This window comes from Xenopus laevis, chromosome 1S (genome assembly GCF_017654675.1).
Source record: "Xenopus laevis strain J_2021 chromosome 1S, Xenopus_laevis_v10.1, whole genome shotgun sequence".
Taxonomy (NCBI): Eukaryota; Metazoa; Chordata; class Amphibia; order Anura; family Pipidae; genus Xenopus; species Xenopus laevis.
In genome coordinates this window covers 72,221,771-72,243,827 of record NC_054372.1, presented here as the reverse complement: position 1 = coordinate 72,243,827, position 22,057 = coordinate 72,221,771, and the positions used below count along the sequence as shown (strand labels likewise).

Sequence of the window (22,057 nt, the reverse complement as noted above, 5' to 3'; positions counted from 1 at the left end):
ACCAGCTGCACGTGTCTTCCACTTGTCTGTGAATTAAAATTGCTCACTTTGTGCTTGTTTCTGAGCCCTCATGACATGCAATTCATTTTGGGAATAGCTGGAATTTTTATTTAAATCAAGCCTAAATATGAAACAAAATAAAGTTTACATTTTTTTTTACAGAACTACCCATGACGCAGGTTAAAAGTGACAGATTCTCCCAGTATCCCTGGCTTAGATGGTGACTCATTTACCTCTCATTGTCTAAGAATATAGACAATACCAAAGACAATAAAAAAATTTTTTGGTACTTATTATTATTTGATTACTTCATTTTTGCAGCAACATGTTGGGTTCATCTCATCTGCTTTGCAATGCATAAGGGAGAGTCATTTAGGTATCAATGCAATTGGCTTATGAATAGCATTTATGTAATTATGACATATTCGTTTGTGAGCTTACTGACATTTCTATAGCTCTGCAATCACAGTCACTGAAAAGATGTGGCTCATGACCTCAAAATCAGTTACACGTGCCATACACAGTACAACAAAGATATATTTTTCATGATTTGGGTTTCCCCAAATCATTTGTAATGAGTAAGTTGTTATAGCAAGAAAACACAATAAATGATATTAAACAGTTATTAAAACTTAAAACAATATGCACAGATCATAATCCCATGATGTCTAATTACTTAGATCCGATCATACTGGATCAGATAGAGAAAAAATAGTTTTGCTTGAATCATTGTGGAAATTACATGTGATACTCACTGTGATATAGACTACCATAACAAAGTTGATTATTTGAGGATGGGCATCTACAGAACTTTTTCTAGGGTGGGGGGGGAGGCAAAGGCATCAATTTCTTTTCATCTGCTAAGCTACTATACAATAAGGGGGTTATTTATCAAACTCTTACATTTTCTCACTATTTTCTGATAACTACTCCGACCAAATCCACATGTGGGAAAAAGTGTGGAAAAAGTCACGATAAAATCCTAAAGAAAACCTAAATTTTGATTTGAAAAACAGATTTTGCACTTGAAACCTACAATTTCTATCTTAAAATCACCCAAAAGCTAAAATTGTTTTGAAAATCCAGAGCAACTCAGAAAATCTTCCAATTGTTAACGGGATATCTTTGTCTTTTACATGTTCTCGGCAGGTCTGAGTTGGAGTTCTTTTTTCATCAGGCTTTTAACAACGTCTGACTTTTTACCCTTTAAAAGTCTGACTACAAAAATTTGGAGCTTAATAAATAACCCCCTAACTGTTAAAGTAAAGTAATGCCATCAGAAATGATTTAAAATACGTTTCTTGGACAGACTAGAAACCAGCCCACAATATACTTTGAAACTAGAAGTACTGTTTCAGTGTAAATAAAAAAAGAACTGAACTTTACATAATAAGTAATATAACTTAAATATATATATATATATATATATATATATATATACATACCAAAATGGTCTGCACTCTCTGAATCTTCGCTATCAATCACCGGGTGCTGCATAAGATCGTTGATAATGCAAATGTTCACAAATGATGCGCACTCCGATCCTTCATGTTCTTTTATTCCATAGTATATGTTACATTAACGTTTCGGTTGTGGTCTCCAACCTTTGTCAAACATTGAAAAATAAAAGGTATAACAATGTACTGAAAAAGAATATTCGTGTACATGTTTTCAATAAAGGTTAACAATAAACCAGGCCACAAGCTAAGTACCCTTCCCACCCGTGAATGTTTGGCTCTGTTGCTTCAGCCATGTTTGGCTTTCACAGTCAGCATACATGTCGTTGATCCCTTTTCAATATCACAGACAGGATACACTGCTGCAGGCATGTGAAAAACCTAATAATTTGTACCTGTTGAGTTTTATTTACATATTTATCTTCTTTTACTGTCTTTCTTCTGCCTTGTAGCTGTAATATAAGTGGAATAGAGATTTGTATAGCAAAGTATATGCTATTTATTAATGGTGTATGCTGCACATATATTGTTTTAAAACACTGTCAATTAAGAGCAAGATTAAACTTGGTTGTTGATTGATTGCTAACAGGACTCTTTGGGATTCAAACCCTAGCCTTCATGGTATTAGCAGGTGAAGTATCTGCTGAGGCAATGGAGGCATTTGGAGTGCTGTGCTCTCAATTGTCCATATAGACAACTACTAGCTCTTCTATTTTCTCTGTCTCCACCCTCATTCTCATTAAGACTAGGTGTCTATAATCTGGTCATTATGAGCCTATAAAAGTCAGTCCCTTTCTGCTTCCTGGTGCTGGATCTTTAATTTCAGTCTGGTGATCTTGCCCCTTGCTCCTATTCCAGCTTTGCTCCTGAACACCTGCCCATGTAAAAAAGTTTCCAGAGCCTCTTTGCACTTAATTTACTAGTCTAACCCCTTATGAAATAAAAGGCACTACGTTTGCCCAGGAGCAGTAACCAATAGCAACCAATAAGATGTTTTATTTTAAACAGGTGGCCAGTAGATGCTACTTGCTATGGGTTACTGCTCCTGGGCAAATTTAGTGTATTTTATTACATAACCCCCTAACGTGTTAAGGGCCTAAGGAATAAATAACTCTGGTCTGAAAAACTTCTGGTCTGAGAGTAAATCTTTCACCTGTACTGAGATGAAAAAAAAAGCATTTTTTTCCAGTTTTAATTTAATTACTTCATATAGATTCTTCTTAAAGGAAAGTATTTTGGCTTAAGTAATGGCACAGTGTTTGACTTTTAGTAAACAAAGCTAACTTATTTTTTGGTGTATGAGAAAATCAGTTTCAGTTGGAAGTTTGGTTCTAAGGAGCAAAGGCAAAGGCCCTGGTTATAAACAGGAATGTAAAGTACACAATTCATTTCCATGGGTATATTTATATAGTTGTATGTGGCACATGCTTCACTTAGGTCTGCTATATTTCTGGATGGAATAAAAAAGAACACAGGACCTCACATTGCACTTCTTTCTGCTGGCTTACTGGCATAATGTGAAGACCACCTGAGTATTCAAGCCCTCACACTGAGGAAGAAGTTTCATGAAGTATATCAAGTATATGGAATGAAATAAACAAGCAATGCTTGAAGTACTACAGAAGTTCAATTCCATACTAGTCAGAAAATAATATTGGCACTAGAGTTTGACCATTATTTAATTATTCTGCAGCTTTTGAGAATATAGCAATAATCCATCTAAACATGCATAGTGGAATGAGAGTACACCTTGGTGAGGCAACATGTAGTTACTAAATTAGTCTAAATTGCATTGTGATATTACAGGTCTTTAAATCCACATTTATGTCTTTTATAAATGTGAATGTAATACACAGTAAGAGGATTATTGATCAAAATCTGAAAAATTCTGATAATTTTTGGTAAAATAGTCTGACCAAATCAGCACAGATTTTTTTACCCTATTTATCATTAAATTTTTCCGAAAATTTCCTGTGCGGGAAAAGACTGGGGAAAAAATTTGAATAATACAAATTTTTCAGATTTGACACTCGCAAAAACAAAATCCATGCGCAGATCAGGATATCTTCAGGACATCTCCCATTTCTACATGAACTCGGCAGGTCTGAGTTGGAGTACTTTTTTATTTGGACTTTTAACTTTTATTCCGGATTTTATAGTAAAAAAAAAAAACTAGAATTTTTCTAGTTTTTGGCATTACGACTTTGATAAATAACCCCCTTAAAAATTAAATGTTGTGTTCAGAAGTTTAAATTATATAATCTGCAAAAGCCCTCCTGTGACTTTGTATATATTACCGTCATGATTGTGGGAAAACAGAATCGGAATAACAAGATTACTATTTGTAAGACAGAGATAATGCCATACAAGTATCTGTTTAATGAAGCTTGTTTTAAAATCTGTTTCAGAGAAGCACAGAAAGAATCCATATACACAAACATGAATAATTCAGTATTGAGCATATTTATGTTGTATAGTAGGTCTTTTAATGTTTATTTAGTAAAATGTTTTTTCCATGTACATTTGCTGTGGATTGAAGTTTTAATAGAGAGTCATCTGATCTGTTTTACTTGAGTAGAGCTGTCCTCTCCAGGCTTCACTTTCAGCATCATTAAGGATATACTTTGCTGATCACTGTAAGATTAATATACAGTTGACTCATTCAATCTATCTGCAGAGCATCAGTCTGGACCTTAAGGACATTCCTTCATTCAACATTTCATCACAGAAGAAAATATACCTGTACGGTATATTTTTTAAATTCTGCAATGATGAAAACCTCAAAAGTAAGTGAATCTTACTTTAGAGGATGTCACTAATTATATGGATAACAACCCTGCTTTTACACATATGTACTTTGAAAAGAAACTCAAGTCAGAAACCATTGCTGCTGCCTTTGGTCGGAAAGATCTTGCTGTTTATTTTGCGACTTTTAGGATAACTTGTGCAGGTCGAAGAGAGTGAGATTCTCTTTGAACTCGTTAATGATATGCAAGAAAGTATTAACATGGAGAAAGTGGTGAATCAGTTTTCTTATACATGCAGATCGTTGTAGTCTATGTATGTACAGGCAAAGAAATGGTGCTCCTGAGTTAGCTACAAGACTATTTCATGTTCAGCCTAACAGTAAGCTGGAAGAATGCCTTATTTCCACCTGATATTGAAATAGTATATCCTTTGGACATTGGAATTGTAGGACATGTTGCAACTACAAAGAAAACAGTTAACGTCAAGGATGTTAGCGAGGTATGTATTACTAGAGTAAGCTGTCTTTTTAGTAACCCATGGTTGTGCTGCAAATTGACAAAATGGGATGCAGACTGGAGGTCTGCAAACTGGCTACGTAAAGGGCATTTTAATTTACCTGTTTAAGTTCTGAACAACTTTCAGTCTTTTTTAATGGAAAACTGTGATTAAACTCCACTACCCCCAATAAAATGTTACAAATATATAATTATTAGGCATACTTTTCAATCAAAACTAGCACCTGATGAACTTTGTAAATCAGATCAAATGATTAAAAGACAGAGATAGACCAGTGGTTTAACATATGATTACAGTTTTAAATCTGAACAGAAAAGAAGAAGAAACAGCACCTTCAATTAAATTATGGCTTTTCACTGCATGCAGCATGAGGCATGAGCTGTTTTTCTTTGGCCCACTGGATATTTTTCTAAATGCACTACATTGTTTTTCTTATGTGTATTAATCTTGGCTGCTGTCATGAGAACTTAATAATAGAATGTTGCACAATCTGCTCTCCTTCTTACACAGAATAAGACACAGACAGATGTCAATCCTCTTTCCAAGGCCACTCAATATGTGACCTACATATGGTATGCATGGATTTACTTATGTCTGTTACATGTCTGGTACATTATTAGAAGTGAAGTTATCGGATCTTGACAGGTTTGTATTCATGGTAAATGAGTTCAGTTTCTCTTGTTGTTGTATTGAGCCCTGAAGATAAATGCAATGTTATATATGATCAGTTTAGAGCACAGCCTCTGTTTGAAACACAAGAGAAAACATACACATACACAATTAAATGGCAATGGAATGTTTCCTTGCATTTGAAAATATCTTGTTTTGTCTTGAAAAAGATTTTAACGTAAATGCACTATTCACTGTGAGGTTTTTCAATATTGTTGCCAGTTCTGACTCCTTCTGCAGATGAGTCATATGACTGATATTGAAGCATAATAACTTGGAAATGAAGCATCCCTGTATTTAATCAGTTGAAAGGTCTCAACATATGCTAATGCTGAAAATATATTCTGTTCCATCTGCTCCATATGGTCTAAGGGAATTTTCTTATAAACAGTGTACAATCATGGACAATTAGCAAAATTAAGAGTCACAAATTAATACATTCTTTGGTTTATAAATAAATAGAGCCTAAGGTGGTTAATATCCTATTGCTGACAAATAAGAGAAAACTTTGAGCATCTGAGTGAGTGGCTTGGGCCTAGCTATGCACATAAGATAATAGATAACATCTTCCTTGTTAAATACAACAATATAACCAAGTCTTTCTCTCTTTTAAAAAGCAAGCCAACACAATAAATTAAACCAAAATAGAGAAAAGAAAATTGGAGCTTTTTTCAGTGTACGTGCAACTACACGTCTCAGTGTATGCTGCTAACTATAGACAGGTGGTAAAACAAGTACACAGTCAGGAAGTAACTCCCCTTAATGTCTCTGTTGCTACACCATACTCGCAAGTGCAGACTAAGGACAAATGACGCAGTAACTTGCACACAATCGGATAATTAAAATCCAAGTTGATAAAACAAGTTAGGGTGCCATGTTTGCTTGCAAACAGTAAATGTGACTTGCTGAAAGGTTTCTTTGGGTTAATAGACCTGATGAAAATTTTTGTTACATTATAGTCATATGAAAAAGCTTGGGACCCCCTCTCAGTCTGCATAATAATTTACTCTACTTTCAACAAAAAAGATAACAGTGGTATGTCTTTTATTTCCCAGGAACATCTGAGTGTACTGGGGTATTTTCTGAACAAAGATTTTTAGTGAAGCAGTATTCAGTTGTATGAAATTAAATCAAATGTGAAAAACTGGCTGTGCAAAAATGTGGGTACCCTTGTAATTTTGCTAATTTGAATGCATGTAACTGCTCAATACTGATTACTGACAACACCAAATAGGTTGGATTAGCTCGTTAAGCCTTGAACTTCATAGGCAGGTGTGTCCAATCATGAGAAAAGGTACAGTATTTACAGTAAGGTGGCCAATTGCAAGTTGTGCTTCTGTTTGACTCTCATCTGAAGAGTGACAGCATGGGATCCTCAAAATAACTCTCAAAAGATCTGAAAACAAAGAATGTTCAGTATCATGGTTTAGGGGAAGGCTACAAAAAGCTATCTCAGTTTCAACTGTAAAGAATGTAATCAGGAAATGGAAGGTTACAGGCACAGTTACTGTAAAACCCAGGTCTGGCAGGCCAAGAAAAATACAGGAGTATACCTCCAAAGACCTGCAAGAACATCTTGCTGCAAATGGCGTATCTGTACATCGTTCTACAATTCAGCGCAATTTGCACAAAGAACATCTGTATAGCAGGGTGATGAGAAAGAAGCCCTTTCTGCACTCACGCCACAAACAAGCCACAGTCATTTTGGAACAAAGTGCTTTGAACTGATGAGACAAAAGTTTAGTTATTTGGTCATAACAAAAAGCGCTTTGCGTGGCAGAAGAAGAACACTGCTTTCCAAGAAAAACACTTGCTACCTACTGTCAAATTTGGTGGAGGTTCCATCATGCTGTTGGGCTGTGTGGCTAGTTCAGGGACTGGAGCCCTTGTTGAAGTCAAGTTGGATTAGTTCAACCCAGTATCAACAAATTCTTCAGGATAATGTTCAAGCATCAGTCACAAAGTTATGCAGGGGTTGGATATTCCAACAAGACAATGGCCCTAAACACACTTTGAAATCTACAAAGGCATTTATGCAGAGAGAGAAGTACAATATTCTGGAATGGTCGTCACAGTCCCCCGACTTGAATATCATAGAAAATCTATGGAATTATTTGAAACAGGCTGTCCATTCACGGCAGCCATCAAAAAACTGGAGAGATTTTGTATGGACGAATGGTCATAAATACCACCATCCAGAATCCAGACACTCATCAAAGGCTATAAGAGGCGTCTAGAGGCTGTTACATTTGCAAAAGGAGGCTCAACTAAGTACTGATGTAATATCTCTGTTAGGGTGCCCAAATGTATGCACCTGTCTAATTTTGTTATGATGTATATTGCATATTTTATGTTAATCCAATTAACTTTATGTCACTGCTGAAATACTACTGTTTCCAGGCATGTTATATATTAAGGAAGTTGCTACTTTCAAAGCTCAGCCAATGATAAACAAAACTCCAAAGAATTAAGAGGGGTTCCCAAACTTTTTCATATGACTGTATTAATATGTTTTCTCAGGTTGCCTCTGTGTGTCGCTTTTCTCTTCTCCCAATATAATAACTTGAAACTGTATTCTACAATGATAACAAAACATTTATTTCATGGTGCCCATCCGACAGCAAATTTGCAGATGATACAGATTATGAGACAAAAAACATACTTGCCACGCCAATCCTGAATGGCAAAGATGTTGTTGCGGTTATAATGGCTGTTAATAAACTTGATGGACCATTTTTTACAAATCATGATGAAGAGGTAAGTACATGTTATTGTTTAACAAGATTTAGCATTCACTCACTCCAATGCTTGGGCTGAATTTTCTGAAGTTACAGCTGCTTTTTTACTTAAATTCTACATAGACATTTGTGGTGTGTCAAAGAATGATGGAAACTATAGGTCAGTGAAATCAAAATGATGAGTGCATGGTGAAAGTTGTAGTTCAGTGCCAACTGAAACATCTGTAAGGTATAGCATATATCAAATAAAACATCTACAGTGTCCAGCATGCTGTGTGATTCATTCCTGTTCTCAATTATCTTATGACAAATAACGTATCTAAGTACTGAGGACTACATTTCATCTAAGCTGTCTGTAAAGAGGATCAGAACAGCTTGTACCATGTAATGAAAGGATCAGAAAGCCCTGTCCAATACAATGGTGATTTATTTGTTCTGCTATGTAACCTGTGCCTTTTCTTTTTGTTTCCAGCATGAATGACTGCCCCCATGGAAACATAGCATCTTATTTAATAGTAGTCTTTCTGAAGCAAACACACCAGTTTTAGCAGTGCAGGGCAACAGTACATTATATTTTAATTACCTTGATATACTTTCAGTTTTTTGTTTTACTGTTCCTTTAAAAACAGAGGAGTCAGAGGTACCATATACTAAGGAGTTTCATAGCCCTGCTAGTGATTCCTGAAAGTCCACTTGTGGGTGAAAATGGTTATGCAACATAAATGGGGGAATCTAATACTGTATATGTCCTATCCTCAAGCTCTATAGCTAACGTTCTAGAAAGCACCTATAAGTAGATTTTCTTCCAAACTTCTAGTTTACAAAACTTTCCATGCAAATAGGGAATTAGTTGTTTATTGTCCCCCTGGACCCCAAACACCATTAGCATAACATTCTGTAGACGTAACCAAATCTAAAACTTCCCCAATCAATAAATAGGAAATAAGAAAAATTATTAAAATTCCTAGGCTGGCATACTAGAATTGGAACTTCTTTGAACAATAGGGATGTGGCCTCCCCAGACAGCTGTCAGCATATAAAAAATAAGCAAATACACATCTAACCCAATTATGCAAGTGGCAAGGATATTTATATAATACACAAAAGCCATGAATATCTTGTAAATTATATCCTTATAAACGGTGAGTTCTGATGTCATTAGTTATAAACGGTGAGTTCTGATGTCATTTCTGTCACATGACTCACTGAAACTTGTGTATCATAATAAATAAAGTACCCCCAGTTGAAAAATATGAGGATATTAGAAGTTACAGTACCTCGGAGTTCCATGACCTGTATAAAAACACTCGGCCTTGAGCCTCGTGTTTTTATATGGTCATGAAACTCCTCGGTAACTTATAATATCCTTATATTTTACAAGAGGGGGTACTTTATTCACTATATAAACATTCACAGTAATATAAACAAGTGTGTACATCCCCCACTGTTCGTCATAGTAGATATATAGTGGGTGTAAATTCCTCAAAAGTTAATAGGGGGCTTCCCAGTCTCCAAGTTGACTATGAGCCCCACAAAGCTGGGTCTGCTGGTTCTCTGGACATATTTAGTGGTTACAGCCCTACTTCAGAATAAACCCCAGTAAATCGAATACTAATAATCAAATCTGTACTACAAGAAACACATTTTGCTTGTAGGAATCCCTAATACTGGATCTCTTATGAGTTCCCTTAAAGGGGTGGTTCACCTTTAAATCAGATTTAAGTATGTTATAGAATGGCCAATTCTAAGCAGCTTTTCAATTGGTCTTCATTATTTATATTTTATAGTTTTTTAATTATTTGCCTTCTTCTTCCAGCTTTCAAATGTTCTGAAAAGCTACACATTGATTGTTATTGCTACTTTTTTATTACTCCTCTTGCTATTCAACCCTTTCCTGTTCATATTCCAGTCTTATATTGAAATCAATGCATGGGTGCTAGGGTAATCTGGATCCAAGCTACTAGACTGCTGAAACTGCAAACTGGAGAGCTGCTGAATAAAACACCTCGGTATATATTACATGGACAGGAAACAAGGGGGCAAATTCCCTAAGCGGCGCAAATTCAATAGCGACCGATTAGCCCACTTCGCAACACTTCGCCAGGTGTAAATTCGCAAGGACAACGCTAATTCCCTAAAATGAGACGTTGCATCCAGGGCGCCGAACGCTGGCGACATTGTGCTAACGTTACTTCAGCAAGCAAAGCGAAGTTGCGCTAGCGTTGGCTAATTTGCATACGGTGGGAAGTGAAAGTTTAATGGATGTATATGTTGCAACAAATACATTACATTACACAAGCCCAGGGAACCTTAATAAAATAAAATAGAGTTGTTATTATGCCCTACACATGAGCCCAGTGTATAGTTTTTGTGCCATATGTTAGGAAATGTAGGGGGGAACCCAGTTACCCAAAAAAAAGTTTAGTCTTTTGCAGGCTATCACCCTGAAAAAAGTAAAAGACGCCAGAGTTTTTTGGGACTTTCAACAAAAAATTGAGGAAGTCCTATCCTCTCCATTGAACTTCGCCTGGTCTGAGGTGGCGAAGGCAAGTCTAGCACAAGAGGTAACGTTTAGTAAATTTCCGCAACTTACTGAATTTGCGGAGCTACGTCTCTTCGCCACAGCGAACATTCGCCTGGTGATAGAGTGCGAATGATTGATAGCGCGTGTCTCTTCCGCTAGCTGCGGCCATTAGGGAGTTGGCAAAGTACCGAAATGACTTCACACTGGCGAATTATCGCTAGCATTAGTCATTTCGCCCTTTAGGAAATCTGCCCTACAACTTCTACAAAAGTCCTACCTAACCCCAGAACGCAGATTTAAAATGGGCAAACTCCCTTCAGACAAATGTCTTTGATGCCTCACTCCAAAAGCAAATATCATTCATACCCCGTGGACATGCCCTAAAATTAAAATATTTTGGTGAGTTCTGATGTCATTAGTTATAAACGGTGAGTTCTGATGTCATTTCTGTCACATGACTCACTGAAACTTGTGTATCATAATAAATAAAGTACCCCCAGTTGAAAAATATGAGGATATTAGAAGTTACAGTACCTCGGAGTTCCATGACCTGTATAAAAACACTCGGCCTTGAGCCTCGTGTTTTTATATGGTCATGAAACTCCTCGGTAACTTATAATATCCTTATATTTTACAAGAGGGGGTACTTTATTCACTATATAAACATTCACAGTAATATAAACAAGTGTGTACATCCCCCACTGTTCGTCATAGTAGATATATAGTGGGTGTAAATTCCTCAAAAGTTAATAGGGGGCTTCCCAGTCTCCAAGTTGACTATGAGCCCCACAAAGCTGGGTCTGCTGGTTCTCTGGACATATTTAGTGGTTACAGCCCTACTTCAGAATAAACCCCAGTAAATCGAATACTAATAATCAAATCTGTACTACAAGAAACACATTTTGCTTGTAGGAATCCCTAATACTGGATCTCTTATGAGTTCCCTTAAAGGGGTGGTTCACCTTTAAATCAGATTTAAGTATGTTATAGAATGGCCAATTCTAAGCAGCTTTTCAATTGGTCTTCATTATTTATATTTTATAGTTTTTTAATTATTTGCCTTCTTCTTCCAGCTTTCAAATGTTCTGAAAAGCTACACATTGATTGTTATTGCTACTTTTTTATTACTCCTCTTGCTATTCAACCCTTTCCTGTTCATATTCCAGTCTTATATTGAAATCAATGCATGGGTGCTAGGGTAATCTGGATCCAAGCTACTAGACTGCTGAAACTGCAAACTGGAGAGCTGCTGAATAAAACACCTCGGTATATATTACATGGACAGGAAACAAGGGGGCAAATTCCCTAAGCGGCGCAAATTCAATAGCGACCGATTAGCCCACTTCGCAACACTTCGCCAGGTGTAAATTCGCAAGGACAACGCTAATTCCCTAAAATGAGACGTTGCATCCAGGGCGCCGAACGCTGGCGACATTGTGCTAACGTTACTTCAGCAAGCAAAGCGAAGTTGCGCTAGCGTTGGCTAATTTGCATACGGTGGGAAGTGAAAGTTTAATGGATGTATATGTTGCAACAAATACATTACATTACACAAGCCCAGGGAACCTTAATAAAATAAAATAGAGTTGTTATTATGCCCTACACATGAGCCCAGTGTATAGTTTTTGTGCCATATGTTAGGAAATGTAGGGGGGAACCCAGTTACCCAAAAAAAAGTTTAGTCTTTTGCAGGCTATCACCCTGAAAAAAGTAAAAGACGCCAGAGTTTTTTGGGACTTTCAACAAAAAATTGAGGAAGTCCTATCCTCTCCATTGAACTTCGCCTGGTCTGAGGTGGCGAAGGCAAGTCTAGCACAAGAGGTAACGTTTAGTAAATTTCCGCAACTTACTGAATTTGCGGAGCTACGTCTCTTCGCCACAGCGAACATTCGCCTGGTGATAGAGTGCGAATGATTGATAGCGCGTGTCTCTTCCGCTAGCTGCGGCCATTAGGGAGTTGGCAAAGTACCGAAATGACTTCACACTGGCGAATTATCGCTAGCATTAGTCATTTCGCCCTTTAGGAAATCTGCCCTACAACTTCTACAGAAGTCCTACCTAACCCCAGAACGCAGATTTAAAATGGGCAAACTCCCTTCAGACAAATGTCTTTGATGCCTCACTCCAAAAGCAAATATCATTCATACCCCGTGGACATGCCCTAAAATTAAAATATTTTGGAACTAGGTTATAACTTACTGGACACAGATTGCCGGAAAACCAATCCAAACACAAATAACATGGGCGCTATTTAGTGATAACACTCTCTATAATTAGTGATGGGCGAATTTATTCGGCAGTTGCGAATTCGCGGCGAATTTGCGCAATTCGCGTCCAGCGAATAAATTCGCGAAACGCCCGCGAAAATTCGCCGAAAAAATTCACCGGCGTCAAATTTTTTTTTTCAAAAAACGGACGCCGGCGTCAAAAACGTGCGCCGGTGTCGAAAAAACGGGCGCCGGCGTCAAAAACGAGACGCCGGCGACGTTTCGCGAATTTTTCGCCGTTTCGCGAATTTCGCACGAAATTCGCGAATTTTTCAGCGAAGCGAAACGGCGCAAATTCGCCCATCACTGTCTATAATCACTTAACAAAATCCAAAAAACAACTGGAAATGAGAATGGCAGCAGCAGCCAGGAAAACGATTCTACACCAATGGCTTTCAACTGACACCCCATCTATTACACTAAAAAAACAGAAACAACATTACATATTCCATATGGATTGGCTACAAGCAATATCAAAAATAGAACAATATTCTCAAAAATTCTTTGAAACCTGGGAAATATACTCACTCCCCACACCTCTCAGATATCTTACAATACAAACTTTCCAATACACGCCTTGGTATGACACTAAATCTTCTGCAACAACCCACTCTTTTTAGAAAGACAAAACTACTTCCAAAATATAAACCAGGAAAGTGATCTAAGGACAAACATGCCCTCCAGGAGTCATCTCACAAGCTTACTGGCATTTTATAACCAATGATTAAAAAAAAGGCCAGGATTGTTAATTGAATCTGATATCAGTCACAAGTTTTAGAATTTAATTTCTGTTATATTGAATTGTATTATGCTACAGTATATATAATTTCTATAAATGCATATTCAAATGTAATTGCGAAAAGTTAATAAAAACAATAAAAAAAAGAGAGAATATCACTATTACTAAATCTGAAAATGTATCACCTAATTATTCACCTGTATGAAAAAAAAAAAAAATACCAATAGGACAGTTGGAGATATGGTATTTGATCTAGGCAACTGTTCGATCAAGGATAAATTATTACCAAAAGGTTATTTTTTTCATTTTAACAAATTTTCCTGATCAGGAAAAAAGTCCTGACAGGAAGGTTAAAATGGCAGCACTTTGTCTTAGTTGGTAGAACTTATTCGTTGCTAGGGTCCTAAGTTCAATCCTAGTCATGGCACTATCTCCAAGCAGTTTGTATGCTCTCTCCATGTCGGTGTGGGTGTAGACTGGTTTCCTCCTATACCCCAAAAGCATACAGGCTAGTTAGTTGGCTCCTGATTAAATTGGCCATTGTGTGTGAATGTGGTAGACTTTAGAGTGTAAGATCCTTTGGGGCAGGAACTAATGTGAATGATATCACTCTCTACAACATACTAAAAGTTAATTTAAAGGTGAACAAACCCTTATATATGAATGAGCTGGAAAGAGTGCAGAGAAGTACAACCAAACTAGTTAGAGGGATAGAAGACTTAAATTATGAGAGTAGACTGTCAAGTTTGGGGTTGTTTCACTGGAAAAAAGACACTTGCGAGGGGACATTATGGGGCATTATTTAAGGTTTAATTTTCGAATTTGTTTTTTTTGTCAAAACTCACAATTTCGAGTTTAAAACCACCAACTTTGTGGAATTTGAATATGAGATTTATCACACCTCAACCCCGGAAACAGCTCTAATTTGTAACTTCGCCACCTAAAAACTACCAAGTTCATGTACAAGTCAATGGCAGAGGTCCATTGAACCATTTGAAGTTGTTTATATCCTTCCTGACATTCAAGGCCTTTTCCAGGAAAACTTGATTAACATTTGATTCAAATTTTACAAACATTTTCTTTCATGTTTTTTACAGAAAGCAAACAATGTTTCAGAAGATTGTTGACCAATCAAAAACTTATGAAGATGGGCAAAAGTGGATTGAATATTTACCTTTGGAAACAACAAGGAAAGAAATTGTTATGTAAGAAGATATACTGCTTCAATCCCATACAGACAAATTAGGCAGACATATTTATACAAGAAAGAACATTCAGTGTAATGAACACATAATATAACACGTTTAGAAATAATTAGAATATTCAGCAGTTCTTAACCAGGCCATGTTGTGTCCGTGAGGAGGGTTGTAATCCTGTGGTAGGCTGAATAATAAGGGTACTAATTAGTATGTAGCCTTATGCTTCAGGGAGTAAAGGGATTTAGTATGGTTTGTGGTTTTGACCAGTGCAGGAACTCAAGTTTGTAGATGGGTAGAGCGGAATCCCATGTTAGGTCCACCATGGAGGGACTTTTTGTGTTTAGTATAAATGTGTATATAACACTGAAGACATTCATTCTACCATTGCACTTGAATTTCTGTTCTGGGTAAAAAATCATTATCATTAATAAGCTGTATGACACAATCTCTGATGGGTCAGTCAGGGCCTGCACTAAGTTTAAGCAGTCCAGTGTAGACAGTATTCTAAGAGTGGAGCCGGAAGAAGTGCTCAAGAGAAAAACACATTTGAGCCATAAGGTATGTGTTAATGATATGGACATATATTCAGACAAGAAAGATATAATTGCAGCATTTGTTGAAATGCATAATTCTTCAGTTATACATTAAACTTTTATGAAAGCCACGAAGAAAAAGACTTCAGCTGAATATCAATTAAAGCATTGCCATTAACACAATGGACAGCAAATAATTTCTTCTGCAGGGCCATGATGATGATGGCTTGTGATCTATCTGCTATTACCAAGCCCTGGGAAGTTCAGAGCAAAGTTAGATATTAATTCCTTTATTATTTATGGAAACAATTTGTTATATATGTATACTTAGTTATTGCAAAATTATTGATAGTAAACCTGAAATTATACTAATCATATATTTAATTTTGAAGACAGAAAATTTTATTATTTTTGCTAAGCAAAACAAGTCTAGGCTTATGACACACACCAGTAACATGTGACCATTCACATTGTACATAATAAATGTAAATGAAGGAAGTGGTGAACATACAGTGGCATTAATAAAGCTAATGTTGAATTTTATGAACTATTTTACTATTTATAATTTTTGTGTGATCTTAGGCGATCATGGTCATCAATACATGTATTGAAATACAAATATACCCCTTTGGGATTCTATTTTACTTTTTTCTATTACTGTAATAGGTTACTCTCTTAGTGGCAGCTGAATTCTGGGAACAGGGAGACCTGGAAAGAACAGTTCTTCAACAGCAACCTATTGGAAGTAAAGATCTTTTATCCACTTATGTAACGAACAGGAAAAGAGTGGCCCAATGTACAGTACTACTCACATCAAACAAGCATTTAGAATCTTACAGGCAATTATGGTTATTAGCATTTAGCGCTGTTGCTGTGCTGACATCCTAGAATGATGTGATAAATGCACACCAAGTATAAAACCTTTATCAAATCAAACCAGTTTGTAGTGGAATTTTCTTCGAGTAAAGAACCACAGTGAATTCAAATTTAGGTAGTGCAACCAGCTGGCAGGTAGAAGATGTGATAATGATATGGAGGACTAAAGGATTAAATTTATAGTGATTAAGCAAAACTACAAATGATCAAAGCAAACCCAATGTAGCACTGAACTAATCACTGATCAGCTAGCTCTATGTTATTAATGTCTAATTGTGACATATAATAACATAGAGACCAATATAGACAGATGGCAGGGAATGTTTTTCACATAAAATGTGAGTTCATCCCTTTTGACTAGAAGAACAGAACTTTAATTTATGTTAAAGGAATTGTTCAGTGTAAAAATAAAAGCTGCAATATGTAAATAGTTAGGCTGTGCAAAATAAAAAAAAAATTCTAATATAGTAAGGTAGCCAATAGTGCAATCTGCAAAGAATGTGGTGACTGGATATCTAAAATAATAGCCAGACTACTTGCTCTCTTGGTTTCCACTGATTGGTAACCAGGCAGTAAACAATCAGTGACTTGAGGGGGCCACATGGGTCATAACTGTTTGCTTTTGAGTCTGACCTGCATGCTGAGGATAAATTGCAAACTCACTGAACAGTTATGTCCCATGTGCCCCCCCCCTTTAAAGGGGAATTTAAGTCTAAAATAGAATAATGCTTGAAATGCTGTATTTTGTATACTAAACATAATCATGCACTTACCGCACCAGAAGCCTAATAAACAAATTATGTTTTCAAAATTGGCCACAGGGGGTCATCATCTTGTAACTATGTTAAACATCTTTGCAAGACCAAGACAACGTACATGCTCAGTGTCGTCTGGGCTTCAGTTGGGAGGTTAAGCTTAGGGATCGTCATAAATTATCAAAATAGCACAAATAAATAATATCTGCCAGAAGCCGATACAGCAAGACTGATCAATAATCAGAATATGCAAACTGCACTGGGTCTGCGGGTACAAATCACTACACGGTCGCCGGCTGCTCTACTGGGAAACAAACAAAGTTGCTCGAGTTCTGGAAAGTAAGATGAGGGGAGCCACCCCCCTGCTATTTGAAAGTATGATTGTTTCCCTGCAGAGCAGTTAGGGACCGTCTGAAGTTTCCTTTCTGCAGCTGTCAGAGCAATTAAAACGAAGGGGGAATGACATTGCATACAGTCAGGTTTCTATATTAGAGATATATTTCTTTTTCATTTAAGAAAGTTAAAGTGGGATTTTTTTTTTTTACTTTACATCCCTTTTACAAGCACTGACTAACTCAGAGCTGAAAAGCAGGAAGTTGTATTCTGTTCTGTTATACATCCACTTACTCAGCCTTTATGTATTACATTATTGGCTAACTAACTATATTAGAAACATTTTTTATTTTGCACAGCCTATCTACTGTTTTTACTCCGTTTTTATTTTAACACTGAACTGTTCCTTGTAATGTCTATTTTGTAAGCGATTTTCATTTAAGCTTAGCTATATAAACCATATTCAAGTCTCTGAAGCAAATGCATTATCGCTCATTTACCAATGCTACAGAGGCAATACAGTACGCACTTGTGCCTGTAGTATTAGCAGGTATAACCTGACCTCTTGGGAGAGGTTAAAATCTGCTTCAGTTTTGCAGTGCAAAGCTCACTTAAGCACAAGGTAACCCTATTGTTCCACCAGAATACCCCAGTGGCCCACTCTGAATGATCTAGGGAAAGCACAAGTTCATCCCGCCATTCACCCAATCCATATGATCTGCATAAGTTACAAAAAACTGACTTGTAATTAACTAGTTCCCATTTACCAGCATGGCAGTCATGTGTGTTGTTAACCTTTTTACATTTTATAATTATTTATTTCTATGCATAATTATTTATTTCTATGCATCTCACTGAATGAATGTTGTCTATTATCTCACAGAATTATGCTACTTATCTTTTGTAACAGTCCATGATGGACAGAAATAAGTCTGTAGAGCTGCCAAAACTTCAGTGTGGTTTTATTGACTTTGTGTGCACATTTGTATACAAGGTGAATGGTAAAGCACAATTATAACTGCTTTTAAAAGGATAATGCTGCCAAAATAAAATGTTTACTTTTTCTTCAATGTGAGATATTGTATATCGCAGAGTTGCTTTTATTATTAGCAGTTATTTTTTAAATACATTATTTCACATTAAATCTGAGTGCCTTTTTACTATTTTCTTTATAGATTTATATTTATACATTTATATCAGCTTGAATGATGAATAATAAAGAAAACACAAGTGACTTAAAGGGTCCACACCAGAATGCAATAGTCTATCCTGCAAATACTAGATAAAAATATAATGGACTCTTCATTCTTATATTAATTATTTAGTTAGGCTAGTATGTGCTAATCTTTGATGTTAGTGTAATAAGTCTCAGAGGTGACACTAGCTTCAGTGGTCTACAACATATGTACAATTTAGGGAGTTATTAACTAAACTCCGATTTTTTTTCTGGTCCGAGTTTTAAAGGGGAAAAACACAATTTGATGGAGAACAAAAACTTACATTTTTAGTGATTTATTAAACCCTGATGCTGTTAAAAGTCCAGATAAAAAAGTACTCCATCTCAAACTTGCTGAGGTCATGTAGAAACTCAATGGCTGATGTCCCATTCGCAATTTGAAGATCTGTGCTGGGTTTCATATAATAATCCGAGTCTATTCCTGCACCAGATTTTTTTCAAGTAAATGTATTGATAAGTACAGTAAAAAAAAAGTGCACAGGAGTTTGGTCGAAGTGGTTTTAAGAAAATAGTGAGACATTTTAGGATTTTAGTCAATCCCCCTAAACTATAAGGCAAAATATAATTTCATAACTTCATAATTTAATTTCACAAAAATGGAAGACTAAATTTAGGCTGTTTTATTGTTATAACATCAGTTTTTAATTAGAATGTTAGTATAAGTATCATTGAGGAAAAGACATACTAAAATAAAACATACTAAAATTCTAAATAAAATGGGTACCATCAGTATGATTTGTAGCACACAATGTTGACTTGTTTGAATTTGATCAATTTAGGAATTTGCACGCTTCCATGAAGAAATACAGCCAATGTTAGATGGTTTGTTAAATAACAGGAAGGAATGGAAGGCTCTTGCTGATGAATATGAAGCCAAAGTAAAAGCAATCAATGGAGAGAAGAAAAAGACAGTAGAGGAACTCGCTGCAAGAAAAGGTTGGTGTTTTATATAGCACTAGTGTTCATTTGCCTTTTAATATGATAATACCAGTGTGCCATGCTATTTTTAAAAAGAAATAATTATTTGGTTGAGGGAGACAGATTGCCAAGTGAGGTATATTTGGATTGCAATACTGGGACCTTTTTTATACTGTATGTTAAAGAAATGTTAAATACCAAAAATATGAAATATTGAATATATTGAAGCTCCTTGTTTACAAAGAATATTTTATTCTTGCATAGTTTTGTTTGTACATACTGTATAAACAGGTGAAGCTTCTATGGTTGTGTTAAAAGCAGATATAAAGTTATGTAGGTCTGTACTGCACCCCTCATAGTATCAATATATTGCACTGTTCCACTTGTTCTACTGCATTCAGGAGTTGACCACTCCCAAATAAATTTTATTCTGTCTAGTTCTGCATTCAGAAAACAACATATTTGAATTTAATTAACCTTAATCCATAATCTTTCTGAATCCTCTTTTACCAAAGTCACTGTAGTTACACAATCAATTTGTTTTCAGTTTACTTCTCTTAATTACATACTCCAAAACAGCATGTTCCCTGTGGTACTTTTAGGACCAGATGAATTCTATTTTAAGGAACAGGATCTTTAAACATGTTTTCCAGTTTAGATTTTACTCAACTGATCCTGCTTATTAAGCTACTGAGTATACACAGAAGACACCTTAACTGATACATGAAAACATGCTGAGCCTTGGTAAGGGGAGCCTGAAATATTGCCCTTTGCACATATATATGTGGGCTAAATAAAATTACACTACACATTTATTGGAAGCATACATACATGCAATACTGTGCATTTTATTGGCAGGCTGCTATTAATTTGACTGTATTTCAAATTATGTAATCTGCCTTTTTTTTTTCTGCAGCTGCAGCTGGGGCAAACGCTGCCAAATCTTCAACCTGTTCAATATGTTAGACTAAACCTGCATGGTATCTGCATCAAACAGAAGAAACAATTGCAGCAATTATATAAGATTTATAAGATGCTGCCAATATGTACTGTATAAAATGTATTCCTGTTCTCAGGAACTCATATTGAAGTCTATTTATCAATTTGTAGAACTTGATAAATTACATTTATCTGCAAAAAAAAAGTGATTAACCTTGATCGTGTTTTTCTTGATGACAAAACCAATTGTGCTAAAGAATAATTCTTTAAATAAAAAAACACAAATTGAAAAACAAACATGTTAATTCGCTGAAAACTCATTTGCATTCACTTTTTTTATTCAAATTTTCTTATCATTAGAAAATTCATCTCAAATTTAAATAGACCCCTACCTCTAGTAGCAAAGTAAACTCATAATAAAAATTATCAATGATATTTATGTCACTATTTTGATGATTTGATCTTTTTAGTAATTGATTTAATTGAATAGTAGTTATAAAAAAATGGTAAGTATGCTTTGATTATTTGAATGTCTATGGATGTTGTTAGATCTTTGTTTTTTTTTTCTTTATTTCAAGTGTGAGACATCACAAAAAAATGTTACATTGCTCCTTCAATACATCATAGTTTCAATGACACTTTTTTCTTCACCAGAAATTTTTTTTGAGTTGTAATTATAGGCTTATATTTACTAACTGAACTTGAGAATACTTCAGTGAATACACTGATTTTCATAAAAGAACTTGTTTTTTTCTGCACTTGAATACTCTGGTATGCTAGAGAATGACATCTGAAAACAAAAATAAAACGCTTGCAAGGTTTTAGGTGAAAAACTTTTACTAAACATGCCCCATATTGCAATTAAACATGTTGTTCTTAGAGCAATATGCTGAGATGCTGGGGGTATGGGGAATCTCTTTTTAAAGTTCACTGCATTTAAATGCCAAGAAATATAGGATGTCCAGTCTCTATCAATTAAACCTTTCAGAAAACAGTTAGGGGCAGATTCACTAAGGGTCGAATTTCGAAGTAAAAAATACTTCGAAATTCGACCCTCGAATTGAAATCCTTCGACTTCGAATATCGAAGTAGAAGGATTTAGCGCTAAACGTTCGTTCGATCGATCGAACGATTTTTCGTTCGATCGAACGATTAAATCCTTCGAATCTAACGATTCGAAGGATTTTAATCCAACGATCGAAGGAAAATCCTTCGATCAAAAAAAGGTTAGCAAACCTATGGGGACCTTCCCCATAGGCTAACATTGACTTCGGTAGGTTTTACCTGCCGAAGTAGGGGGTCGAAGTTTTTTTTAAAGGGAAAGTACTTCGACTATCGAATGGTCGAATAGTCGAACGATTTTTCGTTCGATTCGTTCGATTTCGTTCGTATTCGAACGAATTTAACCAATTCGATGGTCGAAGTACCAAAAAAATACTTCGAAATTCGAATTTTTTTCATTCGAATCCTTCACTCGAGCTTAGTGAATCGGCCCCTTAAAGTCAGTTAAAATTCCTATGTACGTTCTACAGGGCAGGGATGTCCTTCCTCTAATTTAACTGTACTTTGTATCTATTTGAATTTAATATTGTAATATTGTTTGTTTTAT

At 35.8% G+C, this 22,057-nt stretch overlaps 1 long non-coding RNA gene and 1 pseudogene across 2 annotated transcripts; both read left to right on the top strand.

The window, feature by feature from the left end:
* Window positions 1–3,758: 3,758 nt before the first annotated feature.
* LOC108704521 lies at window positions 3,759–8,609 on the top strand (annotated as a pseudogene).
* Window positions 8,610–14,333: 5,724 nt separating this feature from the next.
* Window positions 14,334–21,486, top strand: LOC121393100. Of its 2 annotated transcripts, none has more exons than XR_005964918.1 (3): window positions 14,334–14,863; window positions 19,371–19,527; window positions 20,426–21,486. It is a non-coding gene; the product is annotated as an uncharacterized LOC121393100 (long non-coding RNA). The 2 variants fall into 2 exon arrangements; XR_005964919.1 differs by lacking the exon at window positions 14,334–14,863 and adding an exon at window positions 16,057–16,135.
* Window positions 21,487–22,057: the final 571 nt, after the last annotated feature.